The following is a 23,202-nucleotide window of genomic DNA, read 5'->3' as shown; positions in this document are numbered from 1 at the left end:
TATAGTTTTTTAGCTATATTTTATAATATTTCTTTTGAAGGTTAAAGAAGAATACAAAGCAGTAGAACAATATCTTGCATGGAGAGAACTCATATAGCACACTCTGTATGTCATCAACTCACTAAATTTCTCATTGATCTCCTTTGGTCTAGGCCTCCTGCAAAGGAGCTTCGTTAATTTATACCCATCAAGAATCAGTTCTGTGCATCCCTACTTTCTCTCGGTTTCCTCTCACAGTGACAAGTTTCAGATTACATGACTAATTCTTTCACTGGATTGATTCTTTCACTGAATTGAAAGTTCCTTTTTCACTTGTTGCGAGTAATTTCCAGAAGATGGATTTCACATATTATTTTAGTTGACATTAAAGAAAATAGTCATTGATTTTTTTGAGTACTCACACTCATTCCCTAGTTGATGCTTTGTAAGGTTGGCATGCATACATCCCAGACCAAGTGAAAAATGAAGAAGAATCATAAAGCTTAGGGTTTTTTTTTTTGCTTATTCTGGACTTAATTGGAAGAGCACTGAGAAATTGTATAATTTTGTTTTAGCAGAGGGTGTTTATGATTTCATTTTAGCAGACAGTGTATTTTCTCTAGTCTAGGCAATGCTCTGAAACCTATGGAAATGTACTGTTTCAGAACAAAAACTTCTACAGAACACAGGCATAAACAAAGCCTAAATCTGTGTCAATACTGCAAGATAAAAACCATCTAAGGAGAGGTAAATAAATAAATCATATTCAAAATTGCAAACTACCAGCAGCAACAAGAACAAAATCACTTATGCAACCAAATCAGTTAATACATTTACATAAAGAAAGTGGTCAAATATCTTCTCAGAATGTTTGTGATGATGGTGATTTAGCAGAGCCACTGCTACTTCATGAGGTAGTGGCCTTTTAAGTGCTCTGCTTCAGACTAAATTGTAGGTAAAATGATGCGTGCTTATTTCTATTTATGCCAAAGTGCCACAGGTTATGCACGAAGAAGGTAAGCTATGCCAGCCACAAGCCATCACCTGTGCTGGTATACTCAGTAGGGCTATTTTTCTACTACTTTTATTATTTAGAATTGTCCTTATTATAAAAATTTCTTTTATTAGCACCACTTTTCTTGTTCTAACATTTTTAATAACTTGGTAAATACTGAGAGGGAGAAATTTTGTCATTTTTAGTCATCAGATAGCCGACAGACAGCACCCATTAGGGTCCAAGTCTATATTCAAGTATGCTGCTGTTGCTGAGAGCAGAACTTGACCTTTTCAAAGTACTTGTCTATGGTTTTCTTTTTCTGGTCTTAGTTTAAGAGTGAGAGAGGATGACAGGAGCATGCTGAACACTTGTCAAGAAGCTGGTGTGATTTTGGATAGACAGAGAAGGTATCAGATCAGAGAATAATAAAATTACACTTGAAATAGGAAATGGATTGACTCGACTGCATGCAATAATTCTGTACCAAAGACTTAATATGAAAGTGAGTTAGCATTAGGATAATTTCAGGCAAATGTTTCCACAAAGCACACTGATGTAGCCATGCATATAGCTAGCACACAAATTGATGAAAAAATGTCACATCTTAAGTTTATCACAGAATTGTTGACACATTTTGGGAACCCTCTAAACATGGACAAAGAGTCATGTTTATGGAAGGGACATTTTTTATTCAAGGTTCAAGGTGGAAGTTTTCCATAAATCAAGCATACCAAGGAGCTAAAGGAAGATAATTTGTGAATTGAAATTTACATAAACCCACCTATCTAATTGTTGTCTCCTACCTAATGCACTGACATTTAGCTTGTGCAACCATATGCAGTACTTGTTTACTGCACCTATGTGTGCCTCTTCTAGTGGTCTCAGGACATCAGACTGTGCAGCAAATAAGATGTGATCTGCAGCTCCAAACGTGTCCTAAACAATTGCCAAACAGGATATAAAATACAAAAGCTTTCCATAAGCATGAAGCACCACATGCTGAACATACCTGGTAATATCTATTTGCATTCAAAAGAGGGGATGAAGGTGTGAATGACACCATCAGCTTCCATCTACAAAAAAGTTCAGTGGAAGGGACAAGGAATTCTGCTTGTAGACATCAGGATGAATCCAAAAGATAGATAGATCATAGGAGGATTCATGCAAAAAGGAAATCTGTTAAACAGAACAAACACAGTGGACTTTCTCTCTCACTGCCTTACAAAAAAGTGGATTATTAAATAATAAAGTAATAAACAGTCAACACTGGTTAATTTGTTTACTCTGGGTTTTTTCTGTTTCTTTGGGGTCTTGTTTGTTTCTTTGGGGTTTTTGTTGGTTTTCACTTTTAATTACCACAGAACTTTCAACCATTTCCTCAGAATATGAAAACTTCTTTGAGGTTAATTGGTTTGGTGAGAACCAGATGTGAAATGAGAGGCATATTATTTCCTTCTCCTTTTGAGAAAATCACATCTAAGTGCCACATTTCTAGATTGAAAAGAATCCAGTTCACTCCTCCAGTGTGAAAAAAAAAATAATCAGAAATCAGCAGTAGAATTTAGGTTTATTGAAAGATTGGAGAAACCTTAAAGGCATGTTTGTGCTTTGGATGCATCTAAAAGTAAAAAATCCAGCTGCTAAATAGTCATCACAAATTGCCTTCAATGGTGTTAAGGCCACAAAATTTCATATTTTTCTGCCCTTCTCTCTCACACAGAAGCCATTATTATTTCATATTTTCCGCTTTACATTTGGACTTGAATTCATAAGTGCTGGACTGAGCCTACTTAATGACTTTAACAAAGTTGTTCTTAATTTCTGATCATATGAGTGAGAGCAGATTCTAAACCAGCCTGGACTTTTGATACAGCAAACATGCTACCTGTAGAAGAACTTGTGGCCCTTAGGTATAAAATAGCTGTATTATACCTTCTGACTATGGAAGGTATTAGTGAAAGTGGGACATTTATAATCACAGTACAATTTTTTACAGGCCTACTTTCCTTGATAAGAAATTATCTGGAATAACGCACCTGATAACCAAACCTCAAATGAAATCTTGAGCATGTGGAATAAAGTGTAATCCATTCTAAATTCCCATCGCTGCCCTTCTCCATCATTTTGCACTTGCTGTATCCCCACATCCCTGCTTGTGGTCTGTTTCTTCTGCCTCCATGGAGCAGACATCATAGTGGGACTATTTCACTGGAGCTGAATTTAAAAATAGATTAACATCCTAGGCCTTGAGATATATTTGATCCAGAATTTTCCAGTTAACCTGTGGGTCACACAAAAAGCCTACAGTTTGGATCCCTTGAGTAATGTATCATTCAAGTTGCATATCCCTTCCAGAAATGCTGCAAGGCTTAATTAATTACTGATTATTAACTGCTCAGGGTCTTCAGATGAAGAGTACTGTTTAATTACTTGGATTTACCACTGTGTTTATTGATGATAACTATGTTTTCCTTCTCTCTTATGGGAGAGAAAACACAACTAATGATTTCAAACTTGAATTTCTGGCTATGAAGATGGAGACTTTGCTTTTTTTAATTTCCTCCTATCTAGCGCCAAGTTAAAAATACTTTTTTCTTCACTAGAGATGCATGAAAGATTTGATTTACAGGAAAACCAGGAGATTTGGCCCAGCATGGGGTTAGGAAAGGCAGGTGCCGCTTTACTAACCATATCTTTTATGACCAAGTGACCTGCCCTAGTGGATGAGGGAAAGGTTGTGTATGTAGTCTTCCTGAATTTCAGCAAAGCCTTTTATATTGTCTCCCACAGCATTCTCCCGGAGAACCTGTGAGTGCACAGCTTGGACAGGCTCTTTGCTGGGTTAAAAACTGGCTGGATGGCTGAGCCTGGAGAGTGGTGAGGAATGGTAAGACATCCATTTGGCATCTGCTTGCTAGTGGGGCTCCTCAAGGCTGAGTACTGAGGTCAGTCTTGTTTAACAACATCATCCATGATCAAGATGAGGGGATTAAGTGCTCCCTCAGTAAATGCATGGATGACTCTGTTGGGTGGAAGTGTTGAACTGCTGGAGGGTAGGAAAGCTCTGCAGAGAGAAAGACCTAGGCAGACTGGATCAATGGGGCTGTGGAAAATTAAATTAAGTTCAACAAGGGCAAGTGCCAGGTCCTGCATTTCAGTCACAATAACCCCATGCAGCACTACAGGTTGGGGAAAGGGTGGCCAGAAAATGGTGTGAGAGAAGGACCTGGGAGTTCTGGTCAATAGCAGCTAAGCATGAGCCAGCACGTACCCAGGTGGCAAAGAAGGCTGGGGGCATCCCAGTTTGCATCAGGAATAGTGTGGCCAGCAGTACCAGGACAGTGGTTGTCCCCAGGTGCTTGGCACTGGTGAGGGTGCATCTCCAATCCTAGGCTCAGTTTGGGGCCCTTCAGTGCAAGAAAGACATTGAGCAACAGGACAAGAAGAAATGGTCCTAATCTGTGCTAGGAGAGGTTCAGGTTGGAAAAATTTCTTCACTGAAAGGATGGTTAAGCTTTGGAACAAGCTGTTCAGGGAAGTGGTAGAATGACAATGCCTGGAAATGTTCAAGAAAGGCTAGATGTGGCATTTAGTGGTGTGGTTTAGTTGACATGGAGGTGTTTGGTCAAAGGTTAGATTTGATGATCTTGCAGGTCTTTTCCAACCTTAATGCTTCTATTGCTACTGATAGCTCACACACAGTAGTTTTCCTTTAATCATCTGAGCTGTCTATGCACAGTGGCAGCAAATACCCCAAAGTGGGCCATCAAGAGTGCAGCTGTATCAAAACCTGGTATCATAGCAACCTTGGCAGCTGAAAGTGTAGAGAGGTGTCTCCATCACAAGTCTGTAAATTATGACTGCACTCCAACAGAACTGAGATCAGGGGTGCACCATATAAGAAGCTAATGAGTTGGAAGCTATAACCTGGAAATCATATTTCATTTTTATTGAGGTAAAGATAAATTTTGCTTTATCACTGGGATGAGTTGACCCTGGGTGAATGCCAGGTGCCCACCAAAGCTGCTCTACCATTCCGTCCCTCAGTTTGGCAGGGGAGAGAAAATATTACAAAAGGCTCATGGGTTAAGGTAAGGGCAGGGACAGGTCACTCACTAGGCACCATCACGATCAAAAGACACTTCACCTGGGAGATTGGTTTACTTTATTACCAATCAAATCCGAGCAGGAATATAAAACTAAATGTTAAAAAGATCTTCCCCCCACCCCGACCTTTTCCTGGGCTCAACTTTCTATTTGCTCTCCCTCCTTCCCCCAGATGGCACAACAGTATGGTGGATGGGGGCTGCAGTTTGTTCATCACATGTTGTCTCTGCTGTGCCTTCCTCCTCAGCGGGAAGACTTCTCACATCCTCCCCTGCTCCAGGTGGGGTGTCTTCCAGAGGATGCAGTCCTTCAGGAACAGGCTGCTCCAGTGTAGGTCTCCTAGGAGGTCACAAGTCCTGCCAGCAAACCTGCTACTACCTTGTCTACAGATCTTGCCACGAATCTGCTCCAGCTCAGGCTTCCCATGGAGTCACATCCTTCTCCGCATCCACCTTCTCCAGTGTGGCTTCCTCCATGCTGCAATCTCTGCTCTACCATGGACATCCATGGGCTGCAGGGGCACAACTCCCTCACCATGGCCTTCACTTTGGGCTGCAGAAGAATTTGCTCTGGTGCCTAGGGCACTTCCTTCCTCTCCTTCACTGATCTTGCTGTCCTTTTAAAATTCAACACTGTATTCCTTGCTTCTAAATATTGCCCCAAATAAAAGAATAAAAAATTCTTTGAGACACAAAAAAGGATTCCTTAGATGGAAGTAAGTATCCTTGTTAGCCAGTTTGAGCTGAACAATATATTTAATTCATGTTTTGCAATATATATGCAGTTTACCATTTTTCTGATAGTCCAAACTGATTTGAGAAAACATAATAAAAGAGATCATACTTTAAAGTACCTGTTCTGCCTATAAATGGACCTTAAACCTTTTATATAAGACTTTATATTTTATTTGCATGAAGTATAACTTCATATTAAAAGTCCATTTTTTCTCTAAATATTTAATGCATAGACTAGCTAACTAATCTGCTTATTGCAGGATTCTGTGGCTAGTAATATTTATATGGTTTCAAATTGAATGCTCAAGTTCATGAAAAAAATCCACCGAGAACTATTAAAGATACCACCTTTGGCTCAAACATGAGCTGCAAATTGATGGAGGATGGGAGAAGATCAGCATGTAGTTTGCTTAATTTTATACTCTTCTCCAAAAGTCTCATGTTGGGTGCTGCCAGAGACTGTGAATTCTACCGGAGTTTTCTTCCATAAGGCCAAGATTTTCTTCTGGCCTTATGGTTTATCCAGGAAGAGTCCATATGGTTACTTGCTTTGCTACAGGAGAGTAAAGCTTAAGTCTAGTGCTCAGCATTGTTTAGAAGATCTGTTCCAACAGATTTACAACACAACATTTAACCTACCTGAACTGTCTGTCTCTAGCTTAGCCTGAACACATCTATTCCCAAAATGGCATCTCACCCCTCACTACTTTCTTTTCTTAAAGGGAATATGAGGTCAGCTTAATTTGCTGGCCTGAACCTTGTGTAATGCTGTGCAAGCAGGTTTTGTGAAGTACTGTGCCATAGCTAGGAGTGGATGTAAAATAACAATATTTCAATGGTAGCTCCTGGAGTATATATACTTAAGTCTGGAAGAAGGAAATTTGAAAATCAATGTGCCATTTAATTGCTTTTATTTCCTCAAATGACTGACCAATGAAAAAGCCATTTTGTTTTTAATGTGGGTTTTGGTGAACCATATACTGAAACAGAAAGAAAGAAAAAAATCACAGGATTGTAATTTTCTCTCCCTCTGCCTTTGCATTGCTCTGGGATGACTAAGTTTTGTAGCATCCGAATTATTGAAGTGATTGTATGAAGTACAACATTTGAAACCTCTTAACGAATTGTAAATCGAAGCTGTCCCATATTTTACAGTATATCTATTTAAGAAAATCATATGTATATAGTATCTTTCAACCCAATGATACAATAGAATTTTAGAAACTGGAGTTGTTTCCATCAACATTGAGATTGAGTCATCTCTGAGAGGTTAAGAAGCTGGCAAAACAGCAACTTCAGCTATCACAGGAGCAAATTCACACACTGGCTAAGACTGTTAAGGCAAATGTTCCCATCAGAGCAACTGTCCCATCATTTTCATCCATTGAGAATGGTGGGGTTTTTCTTGATATCTTGGCTCTTTTTCTTTCCTTGTTCTGTAACATTATGCCATACACTCTGTGTTATTTATCTAAACCAGATAAAGTGATGATCTCCTTCCAAGCAAGTGAATTTGCCAAAGTGTATTGTGACCTAGTGGCAAAGGAAAATCTTGGACAAATGCATGCCTCAGTCTTCTGCATATCCTATTCCTTCCTACTGCTGGATTTTTCTGAGATTTGAGGAATTATTTGAGGGTCTTTCTGTGCACATGCAGGGACTGGAATTCATGTCTCATCTCTGTCTCTTCTCTCCGCTTTGGGGTAAACAGAGCCAAATAACAGCACACAACACACAGACCAAAACTGCCCCTTTTTACAACATCTGTTAAATGATAAAATTATAGATACAGACCGAGCAATTGCAAAGCTTGCAACAATGAACAGGCATAGACATGTCAGGCAGTTCATTCATCTTATTCTTTGATGTGATAAAATGGAGTGGTTGTAAAGAATGAACTGTGATTAAAATGAAATAAAACTTGAGTTTACTAGATCTGAATAGTCACATAAGTGCTTCCACTAAATGCCCTCAGTCAGCAGCATTGATTTGTACAAGCTCTACAACAAAATACATTATATTTGACATGAGTTTTTCAATATTTTAAAAAAATTCTCTAAAAAGGTGTTGCAGAGAGTATGCAGTGATTTTGCCTTGCTAAGTCCAGAATTTTTCAAGGTTAATAGCACAAATAATTTTTCATCCATTAAATTTAGTGTTAAAGAAGAGAATTGCATTGTCTGATACTTGTCATTCAATATTTGTTGTTCTCCTGTTTAAGATATTTCAGTCTCTCTAACAGGAGCACAAACAAACGATCAGATTCAGAGGATTACACCAATTAGTGGAAATACAATAGACAATAAATTCACAGGCAGGCATATCTTGTATGAATTGTCTAACAAACACAGTAACAGAAATTTGTGAATTTTCTCCTTGTTTTAACAATTAATGAATTGTTAAAGATGACAAAATTACTCATACAATGGGCTGCCAGAAAAGTTAGTCCAAAACCTATGGTCAGGCATAATTTCAAATGAGGTTGTCTATAATCCATATGATTGTAGGAATGTTTCAGATATAGTATAAGCTATTAAGGTAATCATACATTTAATCTAATTTCTATGCATACACACCTTCACACCACTAAGCTAACATTTACTTCTGTGTCCTGATACTGCTAGGGGATTGTGTCAATTTAGGAAAGCTTATAGTATGCAGAACTGTTGAAAAGCTGCTTTATGAATAGGCCAGGTATGTATTAGGAGGTATTTAACACTACAGCTGAGAGGTGACTTTCAAAAATTTTCTTGCGCTGGAGCACTAGTGAATGCAGGCTTTTCAGTTAAACCTTGTTTTTCTTGGTGTTTACCAATATAAGTTTGCTTGGCAATTCCTCAGTTGGGATTGAAGGACTCTGGACATGACTTTCCTATGAGATGTTTGGGTGACAAATGCTTCTATGTTCTACTGAATCCTCACCATCTTCTCTGGGTTGGAACTCGTGACTTCTGCGTCTTCCACAACATCTTGACAGCTTCAGTAACTTACTCCCCTGCATCCAGCCTTTAGGAGCTGAAACTGAGCATGACCTGCAAGCTGCCACTGCATGAGGCAGTGTCAGCTTCCCTTCTCCCAAACATTTGTAAGACTTCAATCTCAGCTCTACAGCTTCTCAGGTTAAAATAAAATTTTAACAGAGGAATTTCTTTGTTAGTCCTTGTCCTGCACAGTGGGTGGTACCTCGATGACTTTTAAACTTTTCGACTACTGCCTGAAAACTAAGGCTGCTTATGGTTACAAAAAATATCTGTTTACTATTTTATGTAACAGAACATTTATATGTCATATAGCATCTCCCCTGTCATGTATTGTAGGGTTCATTCTGTCTTTTAGAATAAATGTAAATAAAACAACTAAGTTCATATACTTTCCCATTTCAAATGAATATGGATTTATGAAATATTCTAGTGGAAGGCAACCCTGCCAGTAGCAGGGAGTTGGAATTACAACCTTTAAGGTCCTTTCCAACCTAAATTATTCTGTGATTCTACATTTTCTTCAGAATATTTTCATTTTCTGTCAAAACTGCAATGATTTTGTCACCACCTACACATTCAGGTTATTTTTTTTCTATTACGCTTAGCATGTTCTTATTCCTTGAGATGGTTGAATTTTCTAACAACACACATTTCTTAAAAATATTAATCCGGAGATGAACCCTTAGTGGTTAGGATTGGTGTATCATTTGTAGCTGTGCACTTGCTCAGATTTCTTATGGGCTTGCTGTGAGTTTTTCTCTGGGATCTCATCCATATTTTCATATTTTCATCTGTTATCACTTTATAGTTTGGTGCGTCTTTTACCTGATTTTTTCTATTGATTTTCTAAATCGGAGCTCTCTTGAGTTTGCAGTCTTGCTTTCTGTCTGATGTTTGCTTGAATAAATTCTGTACATGCAGTGAAGAACATTTCTTTCAACATAGCAATGTTTTTGATACCCTTGAGGATGTTTTCAAGTGTGGATCTTGTGATTAAACATGTGAGCACAGGAACCCAAATTTTTCAAACAGAGCATATTGTGAATATTTCAAGTGCCGGATAAAATATTTTCCAGTGCTTATGATATTATAATTTAATGCATTTATAATTTAGTGGAAAAAATCTGTAAAAAAGAATACACAGAAAGAGGTTTAAATTCACGAAAGAATTCAATAAGTAAGTGAAAGTTACACTATTGTTATGAGAGGGATTTTCAGGCTTTTTTCTTTGCAGAAACCTATAAATCTTTTTGAAAAGCACTTTTCTTCATAAGGCTTATCATTTTTATATCAAAAATCTGATGGTTTTCGACATTAGCTCACAACAGCTTTATTTTCCTTCCAGGGTGGCATAACTTTTTTTCCTAAATATACTTCCAGTTCTTTTATAAGGGAATAGTACTGAGCATATTGACATTTCTCATCCTACGTCCTCAGTTTTAGTTTCCCTGACTTCCTCTCTTTGTGCTGTGTCCAATGAAGCAGTCAGAGTGTTGATGCTCAGCAGGAGAGAGGCTGACTTTGTGATGTGGGGCAGAGGAGTGCTGACACTGTGAACACAAGAAAGCCCCATGGGCTACTGTTGTCACAAGGTTCTCTATTTCCCTGATCAATGAGTCCATCTCCAAGATGGGAGGATTTGCATGGAAAGATGGCTTCATTTTATTTGGATTTTTTGAAGTGGATTTTTTTTTGTGTTCACAGATTATGTCAGGTGAAAAAAGAAAGGGTCTGAAGTTCAGCCTCTTGCTGCAGTTGTAATCCTTTGTCTCTCTGTTGAAAATGTCATCCAGGATGTCAGCTATGACAAGGGTATCTGTCTGCAAGGTAGTTGGAAACCATCAAATGAGATTTGAGGCAGAGACCTTCAAAATGTCAGATTCTCTACCTTACCAGAATGCCAACAGACCTCTGTGCATCCTGTTGTATGTGACTTATGTCACAGAGTGTCACAGGTTAGCATCAATGTTGATGGATGTGGATATCAAAAACAGTTGACCATAATGTCCCCGAGGAAAAAAGAAAAAAGGAGATGAAAATATAATAAAAATCCTATTCCATACATCAGGGAGAACAGCAGACTACTTGCAGTCAGGTGTGTGGTCCTTGAACCAGTGGCTAAGAAAATAATGAAATCTGTCCTTTTGATTAATATTGCATATGGAACAATATATTGGAGACAAAAGCACAGCAGTTTTCTTCATTACTTAACATTTTTATGTGTATTTATTTCTGGCATATGGTACTAATCTGACAGTTTTTAGAAGATGAAACCTTGTTCAGGATATATCTGGTATCACCTCTAGCCTTTGAGAAAACAGTCCCCACATGTATCCTGTAATCCTCACCTTCTCATATATGCAGACATTTCACCAGGGGAGAGTTACTAAAAAAAAAACATGACATAAAAGAAAATAAGCAATTTTTGTATCTTGTGTGTTTTATGTTGTTCATCCAGTGATTTATGAAGTGCTACACTTGATCTATCCCAGTTCAATACAGAGAAGAATTAGCCTCTCACTCTCTAACCTCACTTTCAGATTTCAGCCTTGCTCCTAAGCACAGTATACAAACCAAGGTGGTGAGCCTTGCTGTGAGGAGGCTGGACATGGTGCTGTGTGCCATGCCAGCCTTCAGTCTTGATTACCTGAGTATGTCTATTGGCTCTACATGTCTCTGTGTTTTCCAATTTCGTCACAACCTGACAGTCTCATCATCCCTGCAATCCCCGGATCCTCTAGTATTTTGTGATAAGATTTAAGTCCTGCATAGTACATGAGCTCATTGACAAAATGAGAGAACGAGGAGGACTATTCATTGTTCCCATTAAATGTAAATCCTTTCAACAATAGCTTAGCAGAAAAGCAGTGTTACTTCATAGGGAAGTTTACTTTGGACAGATGTCCTTAAAAGGGCTGCACTTTAGTCTTTTACTATGCTGAACAACCCCATTCCCTTATTTTCTCCTCTCTTTTGCTCATGCTTAAGGATCCTGTTTATCCTAAGGAAAGCAGTAGTACAATGCTGGTTTTGCAGTGTGGTGACTAAAACTACCCAAACTGCCAAGGCCTTGCATCAAGAGAGGCAACTGAGAGGCTTGGAAAAGTATGGGGATTGTGTGACACTGACACAGGTACCAGTAACTCTACAACCACAGTGTGATGGGCTGCTCCCACAAGGAGTGCCCCCAGGAAGAAATCAACCCTTGTGGTTCTGCTCTCTAAGCATGACAAATACTCTGACCATTCAATTTGAAGTCATACTCTGGGAAGCACTTTAAAATCAATTCCTTACTGGTCTTCAAAGCCCCCAAAATAAACCTGGTAAGACAAGTATATCATACCTGAAGAAAAGATGATTTCTCTCTCACATTGGAAAATCATGCACACATTAGCTAGAAAATGAGGGCAGAATTTTAAGATAGGGATCCAGCAAACCTTTGAAATTACCTTCATTATAGCTAGGAAAGAGTAAATATAGAATGCTACATATGGACTTTGGTTACAGTTTTCTTATTCTTCCTGACTATTTATAGAGAGAGGTGGGTTCTTTTTATTAGCCTTTCACCTTGGCATGAGCTGGACCGAGTGATCAAATATGTTTCCATTTATGACTGATTCTATAACTAACAATTTTTTGGGGTAGGAAAGTAAGGGCAACATCAAAATGTACCTCCACAGAAAATTATAATATAATTTGATATTATAATAGCTGTGTATAAAATGTAACAATGCAATATTTTCTATAAATTTCTACTAGTGTATTTCAGAAAGAAAGCTGGCTGGTCCATTGTAATTTAAAGCAGACCCAAATACTGACTGAGATGTAATGCTGTGCTTTCATTAGCAGGTGGGAGAGGAGGTTAATGGTAGCTGGTGCACTGAACTTGATTTCCTGACTCAGCTAAAGACTTCCTCTCTTGCTATTTTACATAACCTCTCATCCTTATTTCCGACATTCTTTTTAAAAGTGGGCCAAAGGAATGCGTAATAAAAGCAGTAATTTCCTCTCTATTCAATGAGATTGACAGCTTTTGCAAAACTCTGTAATTACCAATATTTTGCTGTACCATGCTTGCTACCAAAGTTAAAACATTCTCCACCATCACCATATATTTCCAAATCTGTTTCAAAACCCTGTGTGAATCTATGGTTAAAGAAATGGAAGTTCTAGTAGCTCTTACCTAAAGAAGACTTTGCAAAATTTTTCCCACAAGAAGCTAGAAATAGACCCAAGCTTGAATAATTTTCCAAGTTTGAAATATAGGGTGGAACAATCACAACTGTCTTCTTCAGTTAATAATTTTTACAACTTTTCCACGATTTGGGGCTTATTAAGGTGAACAACTACAACTTTCCAGTTAATTTGCATACAGAAATGTGTAAGAGTCACACACTCTCAGATGCCAGCAATGAAATGTGAAGCTGTGTAAAACTCATTGTATCACAGATTTGAAACTCAAGCCTATAGTTATATTAATGAAAACAATTGCTTTTCTTGTTTCTTTGTGTGACCTTTTTCAAGTGGGATGATTTTCTAACATGCATCAAATGTCACAGGGTTTTGAAAGACCAAAAATAATTGTCATTCACAAAGGTACTTAAGAACACATCTTTAATGGGACTGTGCACCTGTTTCAAGCTGTACATGTGCCTAAATACTGAACTGAAGCCAGGCCCTGAGGAGGAAAATAAATCCCAACTGCTCAGACCCTAATTTCCTTTCTTTATTTTGAAAGTTGAGCAATTGAGAATTGATAATGTAGCATTTAAAGAGAAAAGCCTGCGTATGATTTATAAGGTTTTCTAGAAGATACATTAGAAAGCATTATGTGATGCAATTAATCAGTGCCTGCATTACTCAAGATACTGAATGCTTTTCTCTCCTCTACTTTCAGCAAGTAAGAGGATAGATCAGGTATAAGTATGGCACATTTTTCTAACTGATGGCACAGTTTTCCAGCACCTTTCCTTGATTTATATTCCTGTGTTTATCCAATTTCCTTTATAACATCATCCAAAGCAGAAACATTAGGTACTTGCTATTTAACCTCGATGATACCTTCAGAAATTGGCAGAACAAAGTGGACTCATATTCTTATTGTTGCTTTAGATGACAATTTGGCAGAACTGAAGGACTGCAACATTCAATTTATTCCCTGTTGTTACCATAAAGATATGGACAGTATATTTTTTGCCTTAGAAGAAATATTTTCCTTGCTAGCAAGAAAGGTCACCTAAAAAAAGGCCTCCTGTTTCCAGTAAGATAAATAGGAATTTTGATATTGCTATGCAGTGTGAAGAACACTAGTTCCTAGTTCATGAATTTCCTGGTATTGGACTGAGCTGTGCAAGAGTCTGGGAACTGCTGGCCAATGTAGCTCATAATTTATTTAGCAAACTATGGAAATTTATACTGGAGAAAGCAAATTCTATTTCCTAGCTGAAGCATTTCTGGTTATCTCACAGCCAGCTTAGAGATTTCTCTGTAGTTTGTCCCTCACAACTTCAGTTTTCAGTAAAAACAAATAATCAACCAACAAAAAGCTCACTGCCAGCGCTAAACAGCTAGTGTTTCCACAGATCAGCCAAATGCTCATGCTTGTTTCACAAACTAATTTTTCCCTTCCCTATCAGTGAAATGTGTTTGATGGCAACATCGCATGACACATAGCATGTCAGAAATACCTTGCAAAGCTTGATCCTACCCCCAACCTGTCCAGTTTCAAGTCTTTGTTTTAAAGGTGACTCAAGTAACAGGCTGGAGGTGGGTCCTAGCTATGATGCACCCTAGAAAATACATGTCTTTTACTTGATGTGTTGTCCTGTCCAGGGACACAAGATGAATTTTCATCTCACCATAGTTTAAAAAAGCCACAGTAAATGTCAATGCAGACAAAAGTTATCAAATTCGATTCAACTCCTAATGCCTTCTCACAACTCCCAAGTGTATCCAACAGGACAGAAATTTTTTGAACTGTCCTAGCACAAAGAAAATTCTAATGTAGAACATATTGTTGCAACAATAAAGATGATGAGCTGTGTCAGAAGGTCTTACAGCTGTAAGTGAGCTAGTGACACCGCTTTTTACCTTTTAGTTCAAGTACTGTCTCATTCAGACAAGTTACCTTGAGAACATAAGCAGAAAAGACAGAGCCTCAGAGACATATTTTGAGAAAGGTAGAATATGTTGAACCTTGCTGTCACATTTTACAGCAGTGGTGACTCTACAGCAACAGTACATAGGAAACACAGATGTGTTAAACCTAGGCTGTACCTGACAAAATAGGAATGATACAAAATTGTTATCTCTCACTCCCAATACCCTTATACACACATCTTCCTGAGCCCAAGCCAAACACCACAGAAGTCAGAGTTCCTTTGATACAAGGGAGTTGTGCATTGGGTCCAAAAGAACAATTTCTGGGAATCCAATGTGATTGATATCTATTAGTTTTGAATTTATAGTTCTGTTCTATTATATTCACAACTGGAATAAAAGTTACATGCTATTTAAAAAAATTAAAAATGCAATTTTTTTTTGCCTTTGGTGCTTTGGGTATATCTAGACTTTTTCTTCTGACTGTGAGGCCTAAATCTAGCAATATTTGTAAGACCCCCAATAAAACTGACAACACATGAATAGAAAGTGAGACTTACTCAAAGGAAGTAACAGAGATTTGATTAGTACAGGTGGCCAGAATTTTGGACTGACCTATGGGAAATTCAGTTTTCTATTATTACTAAATAAATGGAGGCAATCTTCTGGCTCTCAGAGTTAAGTAGTGCCACTGCTAGGGAGCACGTAAAATGTCTTTTAAACATGTTCCCAGAATCAAATTTGCAACAGCAGTTAAATGTAATTTACTCAAGAACATGAATAAAACTTCATTAAGAAAAAGGTAATATAGCACACTCTGTACTATTGGTGAGGAGGCTCACTAGGACAAGACATACGAGAAAGGAATAGTAGGATCACACACACTGGATAAGGTGTCATTCTCACTTAATGAATAATTTTAGCAAATAGAAACTACTTGCTGACATGACATAGCTGCCCTTCACTGCAGAAGAACTTTCAGGAATATATCTTGGTTTGTTTTTTTTCCATCCCTCCATGAGCTGGTAATTGCAGCCTGAAAACTTTCTAATCTCAGTCCCAAAAGGATACAGAATAATTTAAGTGATTTATGCAAGTTAAGCCTGTCACAACAGTAAAGAGCCTTGCAGGCATGGGAGAAAAAGAATAGATTTGTCCCTTCAAAGCTCTTGCTTCCTCATGAGAAAATTTAGGATCACGGAAAAGACCTCATACCAGATCTTTCCAATCATTCACAAAATTCTAAAAAAAGGAATGTAGCAGTCTTCTCTGAAAGATATGAGCATTACCAGATAAATCCATAGCACACTTCCAGAAGCAGGCCTATTAGGTTCTGACAGAGTTTGTTTCTCTGCTTCACTAGTCCAGGGATGAAATGAAAAAGGTTCATTGTCTGTGTGCCTGGGCTTGTCGAAGCTCTAGAAGAAGCTGAGCATAACAGTAGCAGCAGCATATGATAAGGTACATTTTTGTGATAGACTGTCTTTTGTCATGTTCCATATAATGCAGAGGCAGAAAGGTACCCTGCCTGGTTTGTCTACATCTGTGCCAGATTTGCTGGTAGAGTTCGTGCAGTCAGGGGATGCAATTTTGCTCCTTTCCCATTCTTATAGTGAGGGCAGCAATATCTTGTAATATATTTAACTTCAGGGAGTGTTTTTTAATTTCCTGTTTTAGTATTTGGCTCTTTTCTGTGGTCAGAATGAAAGATATCACTACCTCATTACTGTATTTTTTTTGCGGAAAGAAAATAGTTCCCCTAGCAGGCATTACAAATACCTCTATAAAATGTAGTCAAGTGTTGTGAACTGGTTTTGTAAAGCAAAAGCTACTGAAAATTTGAGTTTACTGTGGTACAACAAAAAATCATATTGCATGAACACTCAATAAATTATTGCATCTCTTATAGTACTTCTGTGATCACGATAAGCTATTTGTCTTACAATAACCTTCAAGCCATGCTGTGCCTATAGCACTCTGTTATCAGAAGTCCAGAGTTTGGATTGATGTAATTTGACATGGTTCTGATGAGATTCTGGGAATCTAATGTGACAAATAGACATGAACAACAAAACCCTTCCAGCTAACTTGGTTTGACAAGGACTAACTAGAAAAAATAAATATCTTGGAACATAAATGATACATTCAAAAAAGAAATAAGTAGCCTAGCTGAAAATCATCTCTATTAAATAATGTAGAAAAAAAAGTCAAAATTCAAAAATGCTATTGAGATTATGTGAATCCTATGACTACATCTTAGATACCTGTTAATGAATATCAGTATAAGAATTAACACCAAGTTAAAATATAAAGCTAACAACACACTAGCTATGTATGTATGTATAAACCCAGAATATTAACTCTATTTTGGACAATAATATCAAACTTTGAAACTGCTATTTTCTTTAAAATAAATAAATATGTTATAAACTGTTTAGTGAAATAAATATCTACCCTTAAATGGAATTGCTATTGCCAACTTTGAAAATATTTTCTAAAGAGATCTCTTGAGGGAAACAGACAAACTACAATTCTGCACATATAAACAGTAACATTACCCTTATTTAAATTACCACTTGTAAACCTAGTGGCAGAGTGAATTTCTATGCCTCTAATCTCCAGAAAAATAAATATTATTGTATTAAGTGTGTCCTAGAAACTCTTCTTTCACTGAAGCAAAAATATTCTTACTGCTTATGATGACATAGATAACCTTAAAAACATGAACTTTAAAAATACAGCATTTTCCTGCAGAAAGAATCCATTCATCTCAAGAAGTGGTTAACTCTGCAGATATATTGGTGGCAGCTCAGATGTCTCTATTTTTAATTAAATATTGAAGGATTAAAATATAATGTGTTATTTTCTGTGTACTGATATCTGTGTGCTTTCCAAATAAACTTTTGTATACTCACACATGATGAACGACTCTATTGTTCTCAAATTCGCTCTTAGTATCTTTTGTATGTTAGGCATTGCTAAAGCCTATCTGTAATACTTTGAAAATGGGAGACACCAGAATAAGAAATAGGGTGAAATAAAATATAGTAAAGGACAGAATTCTGCTCCTGATATCTCCTCCTATTTGAAGTCCTGCACGGATTATGTACATATATAGTCACATCTTAGTCACATCTACATCTATTCACACATACATATATATATATATATATATATATACACACATAAACATAAGTATATATAGATAGTTGCAAGCAATGCTGTGTTGAGATACTTCTGCCCAAATTAAGGTGCAAACAAGACCATATGCCAAAGTCAACAGTACGGATTTTATTTAACAGTACATATGAGGTCGAGAGATAGAAACAAACAGGAAGAGAGTGGCAAAGTGGCAAGGGGAAGAGAAGGAGAAAAAGAGAGAGAGATTAAGCAAAAGATATCACGAGCACATGGATTTCTGTGGCACCCTGCTGGTCATTCTTCACCCTGGTCTTTGTGGTGAGGGTCCCTGAATCATTCTTCACTTTTATACAGTCCAAGTCCTGGGTATCCATAGGGTATAGATGTTGTTCCCATTATTTGAGATGGCGTGTGCATAAACACTTGCTTCCTTTCCACTTCCCACTGCGTGCCATGGTGGGAATGTTTGTCAAGATGACAATCAAACCTTTACCTCCATTAGGTCAAGTATTAACTCCTTCCTGCTGTGGCATCTGTGCTTATCTCAAGTTCCATTGTGGTGACTTACGGGAACAGTGTTTTGAGACATGTAACTGCATTCTTTAAGTCTTCACAGGTTATAACTCTAGAACTAAAAGAAAGCTAAAGAAACTGCCACAGAAGATCCACTGTTTGGCAGCATAGCGTGCCTAGGACAAGGTTTAGACCTCAATTCAATTCAGTCAAAAGGGTAAGGAGCGTGTAGCTCAATACACTTTCTGAAGAGCTCTTTAGCTTCCTCTTCACTGGTGACTGCGCATACTCTAGTAGGATTGTGTATTGGGTCTGGCTGGGATGGAGTTCCTTTTCCCACAGCAGCCCTCCCAGTGCTGTGCTTGGCATTGATGGCTATAAAGGTGTTGATGACGCACGAGTGCTTGGGCTCCTGCTGAGCACTGGGGGGTGTCTCTCAAGCATTCTGCCCTTCCATCCATAGGCTGGGGCAGGGCAAGATCTAGGGGACACTGCTAGGCCAGCTATGACTGTCACCCAAAGTGACCAAAGGGACATTCCATACCCTGTGACATCTGCTCAGATATAAAAGCTAAAGAAAGGAGGAGGAAAAAGTGGGGCATCTGTTATTTACAATGTTTGCCTTCCAGAGCAACTGCTACTCATGTTGAAGCCCTGCTTGCTGGGAAGGGGCTGGAAATTTCTTGTTGAAGGGAAGTGGAAAACAAAATTATTGGCTTTTTCTCCTTGCTTGTGCACATGCAAACCTTCACTTTTGCTTTAGTAAACTGCCTTAACTCAACCTACAAGTTATTTTTTACCTTACTTTCTCTCCCCTGCCTAGCTAAGAAGGGGGGTGATAGAGTATCTTTATGGGTGCCTGGCATCTAGCCAGGGGCAACCTAACACAAGGGGACATGAGTATCGTATTTTAAACAAATGAAGTTCAGACTTTTGTGGCTTCACAGAACCATTCAGCCTCTGAACAGCTAAGGAAATGAGCAAAAAAAATTATTTATTGCACATGTAATTAATTTTCTCATTTGGAATATGACTGATTTTTTCAGGATTAAAGTTGTATTGACAGGACAAGCAAAAAACATAGTGACATGGCTGAAAAAGTAAATGGCAAACAAAATTTATCCCCTCCAGTAATCAGTTATTCATTTGATGGGATGAAGTACAAGAATGAGCAATAATGGAGGAAAATCAAACAAAGACATGCTGCAAAAGACAAAGTCCAAGTGAATCTTATTACAAGTGGTGCTACCATGTCTCTATAAACTATAAAATATTTACCACAAGATTACAGATTTAAGGTTCTATTCCCTTATATGTCACTTTTTCACAACTGATGATTTTTATTAAATTTTGGAGTTTTATTCTCAAAAAATTCTTCTTCATCCAAGACACCAAAAAGAACAAATGGTGCATGTTCAATACCTACAGACTGATGAAGATTCAGAAAATTTCATATTTGAAAGCATGCACAATCATGCTTTCAATTCTCCTTTCCTACTTTATTTAGAAACAACCACTGGCAAAAAGAAGAAATGGTGTGAACTACATTCAGCTGTAGTTCAAATACTACTGTCTAATATCAAGTTAAAGAAGGATAGTAGGTAGATTTAGAGGAGGGTTTGTTTGTTTGTTTTTGTGTTTTGTTTTTTTTACTGAGTGGCATCAAATGCTAAGATAGACTTTTTTTTCCCCACCACTTTTTCTTTAAATGCTTTTGCCACAGTACTTGATATAGATGGCTATGCTTACAAAGATGAAATGAAAGTGGGCATCAGAATGTATAGTGTGACAGGCAGAGGCCTAACAGGAACACTCTGCTGTAGAAGTAAAAATTGTAATATCTCCAGTTGGTAAGCAGTGTTCTTCTTCGATACATTTTAAATAAGTCTGAAATGAGTTATCTTCTCTCAAGAGAACCTTGCACACAGTAAACTTCCAAAACTTCCTTGAGTGTAGCACCTATAGCAAAAATATTTACTCAGAAATGAGAGAAAAATGTATGTAATCTTTATAAGAAACATAGTAAAAACTTTATGAAATTATAACATGCATTATTCAATAAAAAAAATTCTAGTTCTCCAAATGGTAAAAACCTCCAGTCTGCTCTGCAGCTGAAACATATTTAATTTATAGGGTTAGTGAAGTTGCTAAAATATTTGGTTCTCTTATCAAAATTATATACTTCAGGTTAAAACATTTTCAAAAATTATTTTTAGAATACAGAATGTAAGTTCTAAACTTGGGAATACTGCATACCTGTTGATAATAGAACAGTTTGACAAAAAAAACAAAGGTGATGATCAGATTATTCTACCTATTTTTTTTTTACCTTGTGTGTGCACGAGTGGATGGAGAGGCAATGCAAGGCTTCAGGATTATGAGATTGAATATAATCTGTTAGATGGATACAAGCCCACAAGCATTCACCCTTTTTTTCATTTTAATGATTCATACATTTCAATGCATGAACATGGAAGCAAATATTTCAAGGAAAAATACTTAATTATAAGGCATTGTGTGCTTACAGAAACTTGTCAGGCTGCTTGACTTCATTATTACAATTTTCCTGCCCTGACACACTCTTAGTTCACTCTCTGACAGGGTGTTTCATGTTTATGATGCTCTCTTTAGGCAACTCCCAGCCTGAGCTTAGACCAAACCACCTATTCAATTCCATCTTCCTGGAAGATTTTGCCTCAGGATGCAAAGTGCTAGAGCTCAGGGTTGGATTACTGTGTGGGAACAAGAGAATATTCCTTGTTCAGGTCATCTGTGGCTTGATATCTAGGATAAAGTGATGGGTTAGTACAGCAGATGTCAAGGTTTTTAAAGACAGATACATTTTGAAAGCTGCTGGTCAAATACAGTTCACCTCATAAATAACATATTGATACCAGTAAGAATGATTTTGGAGTCAGTAGAAAATCACACATGCAAAAAAACCAATCCAAATCTGGCTCTTCAAAGCAGTGTTCCATCACAAATTACCTGTCTTAAATATGAAAATTACTTAAATGTTCAGTTCAAAGGGTAATATTAAAAAACACTCTGAAATTAGGAAATCTGAAAGGGAAAGACAAACCACATGGAACTACATAAATATTCACCAGCAAAAAACCATGGGATATATTTGATTGTCTAGAGTTGAGGAGTAAAGCAAAACTCAGAATAAGGGACTGCTGGGTAGCTGTTGGAGTGAAGAAACGGATCATAGCCAAAACTGATCAATAATGGTGTTAGTAAAATTGCTTCATATTTTTCTAATGTTCCTCATAATTCTTTGTTGCCATCAATTATATTTTTGACAAAATTAGAGCCATAAACATGAACTTTTCTTGTGATAGACATCTCCTTTTGACAAGTGTTGTGAGACATATAACATTGTTATATAAAATGTATGTCCTAATAGCATTATTATATAAATACAACTTGAATGGAAAGTGTTCAAGAACTCAAAATAATTATACAACCTCAGGAGTAAAAGAACCCAAACAACCAACCCACAATGTTTTTGTTTATGCCTATAATTTAATTTAAAAATCAAATAGAGAAGAAACAATTTAGCTGCATCTGTTGGGGAAGTCTTTGGGAAAGCTAATCAAAGATGAATTCTGGATTAAGAAAGCCTCATCGCTTGCCTGTTGAAGACCTGGACTTTTCTTGCAGATCACACAACTAGCAGTGGGCATATCAGATACTCTTTCAATTTGCATTTTTCCTGCTGCCTTGGAAGACAATGTAAAAGTCCCTGAGATGAAATGCATAAGCAACATTTATCATAATTTTCAGCATTGAAAACCCATACCTAGACATGGACATCAAGGAGAAAGACTGGCTAAGTAAATTGGGATAGGAGCCCAGTTGATGAACCCTCAGAATGAGGTGAAGGCTGTCTATCATGCAATTAAAGACAGCTTCTTATAGTATATATATAAGGACACAAATTTATATTGCTGTAAGAATCTTAATTATGTCGCTGCCAAACTTAAAAATGTATCTTCTGCTTGAGTTTTTAGTCTTATTGTTAAATGAAGACTCTGAGTAAACTAAGCTGTTATTTTTGCTTGACTGCATTTCACTGTTCTTTGCACAGACAAAAAACTTTTGTTTATAGCTGAAGGTGCCAAGTTAGCTGCTGATAACTGAACTTGCAGGGGACTGTGGAAATTGTCACTGATGCCAAGAAAGCCCAGAGTAACACCAAGATGCTGAACTTTCTGACAAGAACTGCAATGAAATGACTGCACATCAATGAGTTTATAACAATGAAATAAGCCACAACAAGAAACATTTTTCAGAAATGAAAACTACCTTTCATTTAGGAAAATCTAAAATGTGTTTAAAAACACATCCCATGTTTTTAGTATGGAAATTTTATTGATAACAAATTTCTTTCTGCTGACACCTTCATTTTCTTTAAAATCTGTCAGTTCTTTGGCAGTTCTTATTTTTTATGCCAAGTTATTTCAGAAAAACAAAGAATTCAGCTCAAGGCATTTTTTAAAAATTTGACAGCTCTTCCAGATTTTATTTCTTTGACAATTTAAAAACTAGTGACCCAATAATAAGAGGCACTATGAAACAAGGCAGCTCTGACAAAGTACACATGATGTTTGAATCTTCTGTAAAAGATATTTTGAAATATTATATT

Source organism: Geospiza fortis, unplaced genomic scaffold (assembly GCF_000277835.1).
Source record: "Geospiza fortis unplaced genomic scaffold, GeoFor_1.0 scaffold362, whole genome shotgun sequence".
NCBI classification, from domain to species: Eukaryota; Metazoa; Chordata; class Aves; order Passeriformes; family Thraupidae; genus Geospiza; species Geospiza fortis.
The sequence above is the reverse complement of the archived record's forward strand: the minus strand, read 5'-3'. Positions refer to the sequence as shown.